This window comes from Halichoeres trimaculatus, unplaced genomic scaffold (assembly GCF_033239565.1).
Source record: "Halichoeres trimaculatus isolate MK-OKI-2021-1 unplaced genomic scaffold, fHalTri1.1 fHalTri1_scaffold_2, whole genome shotgun sequence".
Taxonomy (NCBI): domain Eukaryota; kingdom Metazoa; phylum Chordata; class Actinopteri; order Labriformes; family Labridae; genus Halichoeres; species Halichoeres trimaculatus.
The window spans coordinates 1234185-1245843 of NW_027437180.1; the positions used below are offsets into that span (position 1 = coordinate 1234185).

At 41.8% G+C, this 11659-nt stretch overlaps 2 long non-coding RNA genes across 2 annotated transcripts; both read left to right on the forward strand.

The window, feature by feature from the left end:
- The first annotated feature begins 8820 nt into the window (after window positions 1-8820).
- Window positions 8821-9747, forward strand: LOC141801936 (uncharacterized). Its single transcript, XR_012599444.1, has 3 exons — window positions 8821-8914; window positions 9024-9101; window positions 9458-9747. It is a non-coding gene; the product is annotated as an uncharacterized LOC141801936 (long non-coding RNA).
- Window positions 9748-9950: 203 nt separating this feature from the next.
- LOC141802978 (uncharacterized) lies at window positions 9951-10424 on the forward strand. Its single transcript, XR_012599541.1, has 3 exons — window positions 9951-10058; window positions 10147-10259; window positions 10342-10424. It is a non-coding gene; the product is annotated as an uncharacterized LOC141802978 (long non-coding RNA).
- Window positions 10425-11659: the final 1235 nt, after the last annotated feature.

Below are 11659 nucleotides of genomic sequence, written 5' to 3' on the forward strand. Positions count from 1 at the left end.
TTTCAATAGTCAGCTGTAGCACACGATGTGGAGCTGAGAAAGGACTGCTCGCTGATTTAAAAACTGCATGAGGACGTGCCAGAGCTCAGAGGCAGCGCTTTTCTTCCTCCTCCTCTCCTTTCTGTCGTCTATGTGGATTTCGATGTTTCTGGTAGATCAGCGCCCTCTGCTGAATCAGTTTCTCTTCTGCTGCTACTGCCCTGATCAAGATGAGCAGAGACGACCACACGACAACAAGTCCGCATCCTTTACAACTGATCCATCAGTCGACTTTAAAGCACACAAACACCAAGATGAAGAAAACAGTAGAATCGCAGCCTCATACACACATCTGTTAGAAGATCTGCGAGTGAGAGGCGGTGGTTTAAAGACAGCAGGGTGGTACGGGAAGGTGTATCTTACAAAATAAGATCAAAAAACACTTAATGTTAAAGTTTTGTTGTTGTTGTTTATTTTTTCTGCGGTTTTGATGATTATTATCTGCAGCTTAAAACAATTATACACATTCAATGATAAATTGCAAACAGTAGAGAGAGAATCATTGGATTTGCCATTGTTTATCTCTACCCACCTCAATAACTTATCACAGCACAGCTTCCTCATCAAGTGTTTTTTTTTTTTCTATGTGTTCAATTAATGAAACAGGAAACTCTTGGTGGAACTGGTGGGTGGCTCTGAAAAGGGCTTCAAAATTTTATGTATATACATATATGTCAGTGGCGAACCGTGGCCCCAGCCACTGGGCCTTGAGTAGGACCATGGGACCACACGTGGCAGTAAACAATCAAACAAAGAAATAAAAACAATAGCCAGAATCATGTGACATGGAAGTTCAGTATATTGATAGTTTTGTGGGATTACAAATTTATCATGTGCCTGAACACTGCAACACCTAACACAACTTCAAACAATTAAAAAAATTAAGATATAAAATTGAAAAACAAAAACAAAAACAGAGTTTCAAGTAATCCAGCAACCACACAGTCTTCTCCATTACTTTCCGCCATTTCTCTTCACGTTCTGCCAACTAGATCTTCTTTTTTCTCCTCACTCACTCACAGCTACAGTTAAGAGCTTATCCATTAAGTATTCGTGAATCCCCGGAAGATGACAGGAAATGATCCCGCCCACAACTTAACAAAATATGATTGGCTAAGACAGCTGTTATTGTTAAATTGTGTCCACATTCGCTTGAGTTACACAGGCATTCGTTGCAGTTACTGAAGGCCCTGCCTGCCAGAAGGTGTCACTGATTTACCCAGATACCATCAAAAGGAAAATTGTGATTGGTCCATTTTCCATTAAGTTATATTAACCCATTGTTTGCCAGGACAAGTTTATAAAAATAATATAAAACTCATTGCTATGATTTCAGTGGGTAAATAAATAAATAAAAACAAAATAAAACAAAATAAAAAAATAATAATTATTATTTAGGAGTACAAAAATTCTTTCAATATTTTTCATTAGGCCTTCACTGAATACCTTGAAGGCCTAGAGGGCTCCCCACTGTTATAAGGAAACTGAGATCCTTCAGAGTATTCAGCAAAATGTTGGGGATCTACTATCAGTCTGTTGTGGCCAGTGCACTTCATTATGCTGTGGTCTGCCGGGGGAGCAGCGCTGGAGCTGGGGACATGAAGAGGCTGGACAAGCTCATTAAGAAGGCCTGCTCTGTGCCAGGATGCAAGCTGGACTCCTTTGTAGTTATCCATCATGGATAATCCTGATTTTGACTTGGAACCAAAATTACATCGACGATGAGCGGATGAGGCAAGGGAGGAAAAAGTGTTTGAAGTCATTAATTCCTCTCTCCTCTTACTACTATTTGCTTCAATGGCACCTCCACGTCCTGATCCTTATGCTTCCAGGTTTAGAAGTCTATGGGCGAGACTGAAATATGTTGGTGATGGAGAAGTTCCCACCAGAGACTATGTCGCTGAAGAACTTTTATTCAAAACCACATGGATCAGTGCTCAAGATATTTACTCCTTCATCGTTCTGCCAAACAAAAGAGACTTTGAGCTCATTTTCTGTGAGGAGGCTCTTCTTCTGCGCTTCCTGGAAATAGTTTCCACCAAAAGAAATGATCCTCTGTGGAAGAAGAGGGAGATCGAGTCAGCTCTAGAGTTGGATGTGACACATATCATGGTCAAATTCTGGACTGGCAAAATCCCTGACCCTGACATCGAGATCTACCTAAAAAGGTATTGTGAAATCCTTCAGCCCCCGTCCAAACCCGTTGATAAATATGGGATTTGGTACGGAGCGAGGAAGTATAAAGTGAAGTTCCACAAAGACAGCAGCAGACATCCTGTGCAGATCCCCAACTCCATTTCACTGGGTCCCTACAACAGTGAGTGATCTACAGCGGCCAAGTGGCCAAGTGTTTCATCTGCCAGTCCTCAGACCATCAAGTCAAAGACTGTCCCACTGTGAAGTGTTGGCGCTGTGGTCAGCTGGGCCATAAGGCCAAATCCTGCTGGGGAGAAAGCGAGTGTTCTCTCTGTGGACAGAGAGGACACACTTTCTTTTCCTGTCCCCTGTCATACACAAATAAAGCTAGGAGAGCCAACAGTTCACGAGTCCCAAACACTGCACTTGTTAAAACACTTGCCAGCCAATAAACCAGTTTAATTTTGACCCCCTGGAGGGTTGCCGGAGTTTCTGAGGGGACCCTCTGTTGGAAAAGAGGTGAGTTGTATGACATACATCTAAGTGTCACTCCTACTCTGCTTTCCCAAACTGCCTTGCAGGGTACCTCTAACTGGGTGCTCAGTATCTTCCCACGCTGCTATCCTGACAGAGCTACTTTGTCCACGCTGCCTTACAGGGTACCTTTAACCGTGCACTAAGTCATGTTCCCACACTGTTATCCTGACAGGGTACATTTTCACACTGCCTTACAGGGTACTTTTTACTGTTCACCTCAGTTAGTTTCCCATACTGCGATCCTGACAGGGTACCTCACAGATAGTTTGTCACTCTCAAATGATGTCTTTGTTCTTAATTCCTCAAATACTTAAACTACTTCTTATTGGAAATGTGATGCTATCAATCTAACCAAAATACACTAAAATTATTAATCTGACTCCATTCTCCTCTCACCTCTTTCCGCGCAGTTCGTTGATGGGGAAGGATCAGGAGACGTCCTGGTTCTCAGTTGAACACAAATTTATTAACAATAGGTCAAGAATATGCATTTACAGAGATCTCTGGTGCAGCCTCATTTCCCTGTTCCCTACATGTTGCAGAGACAGTTCATGAGACTGACCCTGACTCTCTCTCTCAGCACCAATATATAGTCACTAACAGAGTTTTTCTAAAGAATGTAGGTTGAGTCATCTTCTTATTGGCTCTCCAGGTGTTGTCCCCCTCTGATTGGCTGCTGGCCGTCTTCTGGCTCTGTCTGTGACTGGCATTCATCAAGTGGGTGATCAGCCCCCTTCACTTATCTGTAGAGAAACTGTTAGACACACAAATCTCGCTTCCTTCCTTCCTTTAATTGTTTACCTTCCTCACTTCGACTGAAACACCTCAACTCTAATAAAGTAATTGCTGACTTGCGTTATTGGTGTTACACAGTTACTTCTTTTTATTATTGGGTATAAACATTAACTTCACTTGTGGTCACTCTCTACTCTGGGTGCTCCATAAAATCCCAGGAGTCCCCAGCCCCCCTCAAGTGTCCTGCAATTCATACCAACAACAATGAGCACATGTGTACAACCAAGTTAGTAAAAGCACATCTGTATAGTATTGTTAATAAAAACATGTCTACATGGGCTATAAATTCTTTCACCTCCCAAAAAAGGGGGGTGTAAGATTAAAAAAACAAGACTAAAATGTGTTTACACAAGCTGGGGGAAAGTTGGTGGCATTTGTTGGTCTCATGGGATCATCACTTCACTGAGAACACCGAGGCCGGCTTTACGCAGGGGCAAGAGAGGGCATAGCCCCTGTAAATAGATGCCTTGCCCCCTCAAATCAAAATTTTACGAGTTGAGAAAGCATGTTTAAATATGCTCACAAAATTAACAGACATTATTGGCTGACAAAATTATCGGCAGTAGCGGAAAAATCCGCTGAAAAAAGACATGATATTTCCTTCTCGTTTGTGTCCCTCCACTGTGCGTGTATTCACTCAGCAAATACACACACAAACACATACGCACACACTTGTCAGCCCTCGGTAAGCACCCAATCACACCGCAGTATGCAAATGAGCCAAGACAAAGTCTCAGCCTGAGAGTGTGATGTCGGGTTTCCGCACGGTTATGGAGTGACAGCGTTACAAGCAGAGACGAGTGCTCACGTCCATTGCATGTGTCAAACTGAAAACAAGTGACTTGTGTCTGACAGACCCCTATGTGAAGACCCATCCCAGACTGTAGTTGTATTCAGTTTTTTTTTTTCACATAATCACAGCATTTTTTTTTTTTTTTTTACAAATCTAACTTACTTAGCTGTTGAGTTGCTTAAAAAGGTTTTTTTTTTTTTTTTAATTACAAAATGAAAATAAGAAAATAACCTGCTGTATATCTGATGTGGTTTATGAATTAGTTTTAGAAGTTTTTTTTATTATCAGTCATAAGACTAGCTTTTAGTTTTGTAAATTTTGACTATGGTGTGTGAAGTCCTGCTTTATATTAAAAATTATTTGAGGATTAGGCCATCCAGTTAAGATAAATGTTAAGTTGTCGGTTGAAAACTGGATGAAGGATGTTTTATTTTATTTGATTCATTCATTTTATTTTTATTTTTCAGTTTTCTCCCTTGAGGGATTGCCACCTTATTGTGGTGAAGGGGTTTGCGTGCCTCAGTGACCTTAAGAGCTATACCAGCAGGAGCTTAGTCCTCAGGTGGGACACCCAAGCTGGACAGGTCTGAAGGTAGAGGCCTGACAAAGTGCAATCCACTTCTCCAGGCTGGGGTTAAATACAAAGACCCCTTTAAATAAAAAAAAACAAACATTGTTATTATCAGCACGGGAAAAAAAAGTGCTTGAACCATAGACTGTATAAAACATTGACGTAGTCTCTCCGACGTCACCTGTCTGTTTCTGAAAAGTAAATTATACACATTCAATGATAAGTAAAATGAAGCACATCAGCTATCGTGGCCATATTGGTAGAGGCAAGGGCTTCGCCTACAGCCATAGGGCGCTGGCCGTCACGTGACCCTCAGCTGTGCCTCTCATTGGAGGAGCTTACGATCTTAATATCCTCCGAACGGCCGAGTTAGAAAAAAAATTCACCCCCCGTACAGTGGGAGCCAGTAGTAAAATTAGCGACTTAGACAGACGTTTTTTGAACTAGGCTGTAAATAGGTTAATTTCTGCTTTGAAAATGGCTCTTTTTGGCTTGGTGTGTATGTGACTTCCGCTACTTCCGGAGCCAGCCTCAAGCGAACACTCCAGGAACAGCAGATTTTAGCACTTCCACATTGTCTCATATTCCCAGACCGGAGGTTGCGGCTTGGCTGAAACATGATGTGTACACATCATGCCCCCTTCACAATTCTGACTGCCCCCTCATATATGTCTGTCTAGAACCGGCCCTGGAGCACACCAATTTAACATGTATTCTGCACCCATCTAGTAGCAAAAAAATTAAAGGCAGGGGACACAGCAAGTATCATGATTCTTATGACTCAAGTCATAAGTCCTAATTCAATACACATACCACCATTCATGTGTTTATTCTACTGGAGTCCAATGGTTCCCACAAAAGTCTTCATAGTTCTTACTGGCATTTCTATACCACTCTAATGGTCACTATACAGTGGTCTGGTGGTAACTTCATGGTGTAGTAAATTAATTGACAGGTGGATTTATTTGAAAAAGGAACCAATCTTCATGATCTCACAGAGTCATCATTACAAAGCTCTGAATTCATACAATTCCATAAACACAACCTGAAAACCATTGTTGAGTGAAATTGAATTTTTTGTTTGTTTTCGTTTTTTTAAAAACCCTTGGCAAATGATGAATTTAGGACACTAAGGGAGTACACTATGGAGACACCAAGTTTGTTTTTCAAAGGAGAACATAAATTTTGTCTGATGTGCTTAGCTGAAATGAACCCCTAACTGTATAATGGCCATAAATAAATAAATAAATACTGACTGATTTGTTTAATACTTCTTCTGCTCCTCTTAATGCGAGGTGTGTCTGATGTGAATTTTTAATTTAATTTTTTTCTGTTAATATTTTTGATATGTCACCACCAGCCAATCATGTTACAGTCGTCGCTGTCGTCATGGCAACGTTCTGACCAAGCGGGTTGAGCTCCAAGAGCTCTTTTTGATAGCCAACGGCTGCAACGGTTAACTGCGATCATTGGAGGGAAAGTCTCGTAAGTGTTAAGTATTTATCTTGTGATATTCAATTCTATGTGAGTCAAAAGCTTTGTAAGTGTTAGCGAGCAGCCTATAGGTAGCCTGTGAGCCCACCAGGCTGTCCGCCAGGCCAAAACTTCGTTCTCACTCACGGTGAAGAGTACGAACCTCAGTGTTAGTTCCCACAGTAAGCATTAGCTTGCGGCGCTAACACCGCGATGGCTTTCGCCATTACAGAAGGAAGAAAATTACGGGGCATGTCTATGATACAAGTCAGTAACTTTGTGTAAAGCAGTCCGTCTCAAGTAGTGTGCGGTGCGATGCGGGGGGTGGGGTGGGTGGGCATGTAACACCTAGAAACATGGTTTGTCGGCCGTACTAGAATAAAGGGTTAATGTACATCCGCTTCAGTAGTGGGCAGTGTCACTGTCAGTGTATATACACCAAGCATGCGCTGACACAGCACATAGCAGGAAATACGAAGAGCAGTAAACAATCCCTCTCAAGACAGCATGGTAAAAGATGTTACGGTTGTGAAAAATGGCAGTGAGAGGTGGAGATAATGATACAAACGAAAGTCTCCTGAGAGCCAAGTAGAGGAAATATGACGAAGCGTACGTAGTGCTTGGCTTCACTGTGACTACGGGGGGTGACGGAGAAAGACCGCTGGGTTTACTCAGTAAAGAAACTATACATTGCTTTACAGTTAAAGGTGCCGTAGGCAGGATTACCCAGGTAAGATGGCGATTTGACCCATGTAAGATGGTGATTTGAAAACCAGCACAGCCACTTCCATCCTGTGTTCTCTGAGATCACGCCCATGCGCAAGTTAAGCCCCAAAAGAATGCACGCGTGAACGCGACACAATACCTGCCATTATCAAAATACTCTCGAAGCCTCTCACTGGCATACCTCGGTCTGCAGACTGCAATCAGGGGTATTTGGAACACTATGTACTCAAAGGCTCCACAACGACAAGCAACATAAGTTCTGCAACGATGTTTGATTCTGAGGTAAGTTTTTAATGCAATATCTTAACTACAAGTTGTGCCCATTGGGGTTTATCCAGCTTTTACTTATCACTGTTATGTGAGATACTTGATAGAACAAAGCTGTATTAGCGTTTACCAACCGGACAATCGATCATGTACTTCCACAGCGTTAGCATGTAGCCTGCTAGTCAACCAATGGATAAACTAAGTTCATTTAATATTTTTGTAGTATGTGCCAGAAGAAAGCTCTGGGGATCAATACACGCCAGGGACATCCACTGGTTGAAGTGCGAGGCGAGGTAAAGCGGGACCAAGAACAGGCAGTCAACCGGAACAAAGGCCAGGGGGCCGGGCTGTTGATAGAAGAGACAGCCGCGTACGTGGAAGAGGCCGTGGCCAAGAAACCGCTGTCGGGTCAGGCTCAGATACTGGCAGTAAATCAGGTATGTATTTAGTGAGAAACTATCATGTTATTTATCATTATTTTGCCAAAATTAATAAGCCTTTTTTTCTGCTCTACCAGGCCAGACTCAAGGTTTTATCGTTCGAGCAGCTGCAGGGGGTCGTGGAGTGATGCCCGGAGAGAGACCCAAGCTTGGTTTTCGATGTTTCAGCAGCTTCTACTCCAGCTCAACAACTTTACATTCTTTACTTGAATTTAAACCAACACTATGTAGTTTTTCAAACATAATATAGTCCTTACATATCCGTTGTCATGGCCCTCCGCTTTAGGATGAGTTGAATGACACCTCTTTCGTGTTCTGAAGTGGTCTGTATCGCTTTCACTAGCGCTATGTAACTTCGAGGTGGCTGGTAGTAACCCTGCCACACTAAAAAACTACAATTTTACATCGTCTTGCCTGCTTACGGCATACGTCACTTTCCCTGATTCCCGGTTTTCAAGGAAGTGTCGGCGAAAGCCAAACTCAGAGCTGTAGCCATGGCGGAGGCAGCAAGTAAGAGAAATTTTTTGTCGGAGGATGCAAAACAAAGAAAGCAAGAGAAAGACAAGCTGAAAGCCCGGACCAGAATAAACATCGGTTCGGCGTTCACTCGGTGGCGTGAAATAAAAGACGGGGAGGGATGTCTGACTGATGCTGACTTGGCCCTGTTATTGCTGGACTTGTAAGTACTTGTTGATTGTTTACAAACCGTGTACAGTATTCTCGAGTTTGTAACGTGACTTTTTGTATCACTAAGACCCATCTCATCCTGTTCATATTCATAAACAAGTAATCCCAGGCGGCAGCTATTTATTGCGAACATGGTAACTTTCGAAAGCTATCGAAACGATGACTGCAAACCGCTAAGCGTAAAAGAAAATGTATGTGTGTTTAGATTCCTCCGGTGTAAAATACCGAAAATGGAAGATCATTATATTGAATATTTCTAAGATTATCATCTTGGTGTTCATGTACCTGATAAAGCTGCTTGTGCTAACTGTAGCCTACACACGATTTTTTTTTTCATGAAATGTTTTTTCTCTACAGGTATCAACAGAAGCAAGTAACCTCAACTCCATATAAACCTCACTCTCTACAGCCAATAGTTTCCAGTATTACAGAGGAGTCGGACTGTGATAGGTACTGTGTTTATTTGTTTTATTTTTTTTTACAGGGCCTGCAGTTTCACGTTTTCCCCAAATTTCACTTTATTTATATCATCATTGACTGAATTTCTGTTTTCACTCAGAGGGGAGTTTGGAATGGAAGGTGTACAGATACTGCAACAATGTGCTGAGGATGAAGAGCTCGATGTTTTAGAAGCCAGGTGAGTTTTTAGTAGCCAGAAGCTGCAGTGCTCCCCTCCCCCCAGTACTTGTGAAAGCCCCTGGTCTTCTGAATTGTGTTCCTTGCATGCTGTCCTACAACACTTACTTATTGTTTCACAACAACATAGTCTTGTACTATTCACCCACTGTCCCGTTCTGTTCGCTCGCTGTCATAGTCCCATTTCATAGGAATGTCATGGAACATTATAACGATTGGCGCAGGACAGTTGGCAAGCAACTTCCACCACAAACAGTGTAGCACAGCTTTTGTTCAGGGAATGAATTTTTTTGATTTTGTATTTATACTGTCTGCTTGCAGTTTATACACTTTACCTATATTCTGCTGTCTTTGCAGCGTTCATTCTCTGTCAATTGTGGAGGAAGAAGATCCCCATGACTCCCCGGACGAGGATGCAGTCAATGGAACAGCATGCAAGTATTTCTAATGAATTGTACTACATTTTGTGCTGTCATTATGTTTTGGACGCACTTCTGCCAGAGATACATATAACAGAAGTGGTCACAGATGCCCATGCACAAATTTCAGCTTTGCTGAGTAAGTAAAATGGTTCTACGCTTTTGATTCTGTATTTTCAGATGGATGTTTTTGAGATTGTAAAGTCTTCTTTTTTTCACAGATGCAGACCATGGAAAGTACAAAAAATGAGGGCTCCAACATTCACTCGACATTTGGCATGCAGCGAAGAATTTAGGAAAGGAGCTGAGATAGGTATACTATTTCATTGTATTATGAGGGATGTGTTGGTGATTGCATGTCTACACTTTTATAAAGTGCTGCAATAAAGCAGCATTTTTTGTGACTGTCTAACACTGGTCTTTTCTATTCTCAGGCTGGTACAGTGAGGGACTAGTCTGAACTGTTGCCTTGGATCTGGGACATTGTGAACCACTTCTGGTATTGTGCGAAGCAAGCATCATCTGTGGAGGATTTCAAGGTATGTTTGTGGAAAGTGAATTGAGGCCGTACAAAAACATGGATTACAGTAGGTTACAGATGTACAGATGTGGTTTTTAATTTTGCAGAAGAGGTGGCACACTAATTCATCATGTTCGGAACCAACACACATGGGCAACTGGAGCCTGTGAGCATGAACCACTGGATGATGAAGCTCAGAAAAAACCTTGGATAAAACAAGGTAATTCCAATGTATTTTATGAGAGGTGTATGTTGCTTTGAATGGATTTTTGTCCATCTCATACTGAGATATGTCATTACAGGTTCAGCAGCTCATCAAGCCCTTTTAGCAGTTGTCTTGGACAAGCGGTGGTTGAAGGATGTTAAGAAATTCATCACCTTCAGGTATACACTTTTGTCAATGCTAATGTCAGTGTGTCTTACAAAAAAATAATCCAAATAGTGCTACAGCTGGTGCAAGTGTTGCTAAAGTCTCACATTACAATATCGATCTAAAAGATTTGTTCACTGTTATACACTGATGGTAGAAGCAACAAGAAATAATGATAAAGTAAAATATAAGCATGTTCATTTATAAGGTCAGTAATTACCAAAATGTAATAACATTTGTATCTTTGTTCTCACACTATCCAGGACTACATCAGATCTGGGAAATTTCCAGAACCATATACTGATGTATGCAGGGAACCAGTTCTCATACACACCAGCAGTCTATCGCACACGGACTCTGCTCGCTGCAATAGACTATAACTGTCACAGTGGCCGCCTCCCTGCACGAAACAAGGATGGACACAAGATGTAAGTTTATGCACATTTGCAGAGACACTCCCTGTCGTAATCTTAGAGCATTTTTTCAGTATTCTAAAATTGTTTGATATATTTAGTTACAGGCGATACTACAATAAAAGGTCCAAGAGAGGGTGTTTTTCAGAGTTAACGCTGAGGATCATCCCTTATGTGTTTTGTTGAACGGACATGTTGTCCTGCAATCTGACTTCATACACACAGCCACAGCTTTACCTGTACCCACACTCATATTGTCTTCTGCTATTACAGGGTTCAATTTTTATTACCAGTTTATTATTTTATTTTTCTACTGCATTTACACTTCTACATACATCACTCTCTCTTTACTTTATGCACAGTAACTTACTGTCCATCCTACACATTATTTATGATAATGAGTGGGATTTCTGCCGGAGTTGTTGTTGTTTTTGTGAATAATGTAAATAAAAGTTTGTTATGCTTTGCAAAAAATGTCTTTATTTTACACACACACAAAAAAAAGTGCACACAAAGAAGTAGAAAACAACAAAAACTAAAGCTCTGTTCTAAAGTAGTCGCCGAACCCTGAAACCTGTGTACTGTCCCATTGGGTCTGGAAAAGTGTCTGTTACTTTCCAGACACAGCAGCTTGGTATGACCACTCCGACGCCCACCCCGAGGCGACCATGCTGCCAGAGCACAAACTGGCGATACGCTGCGTGTCTGTACTGTCTTTGCTCCTCCCCAGGCTCCTGGTGATCCTCCACAGCAAAGATGTCATTCCAAGCTGCCCGGGCCAGACGCAACACCACCTCATCCAGAATGTATAAGCGCATGTGGGCCATGTTACTTATG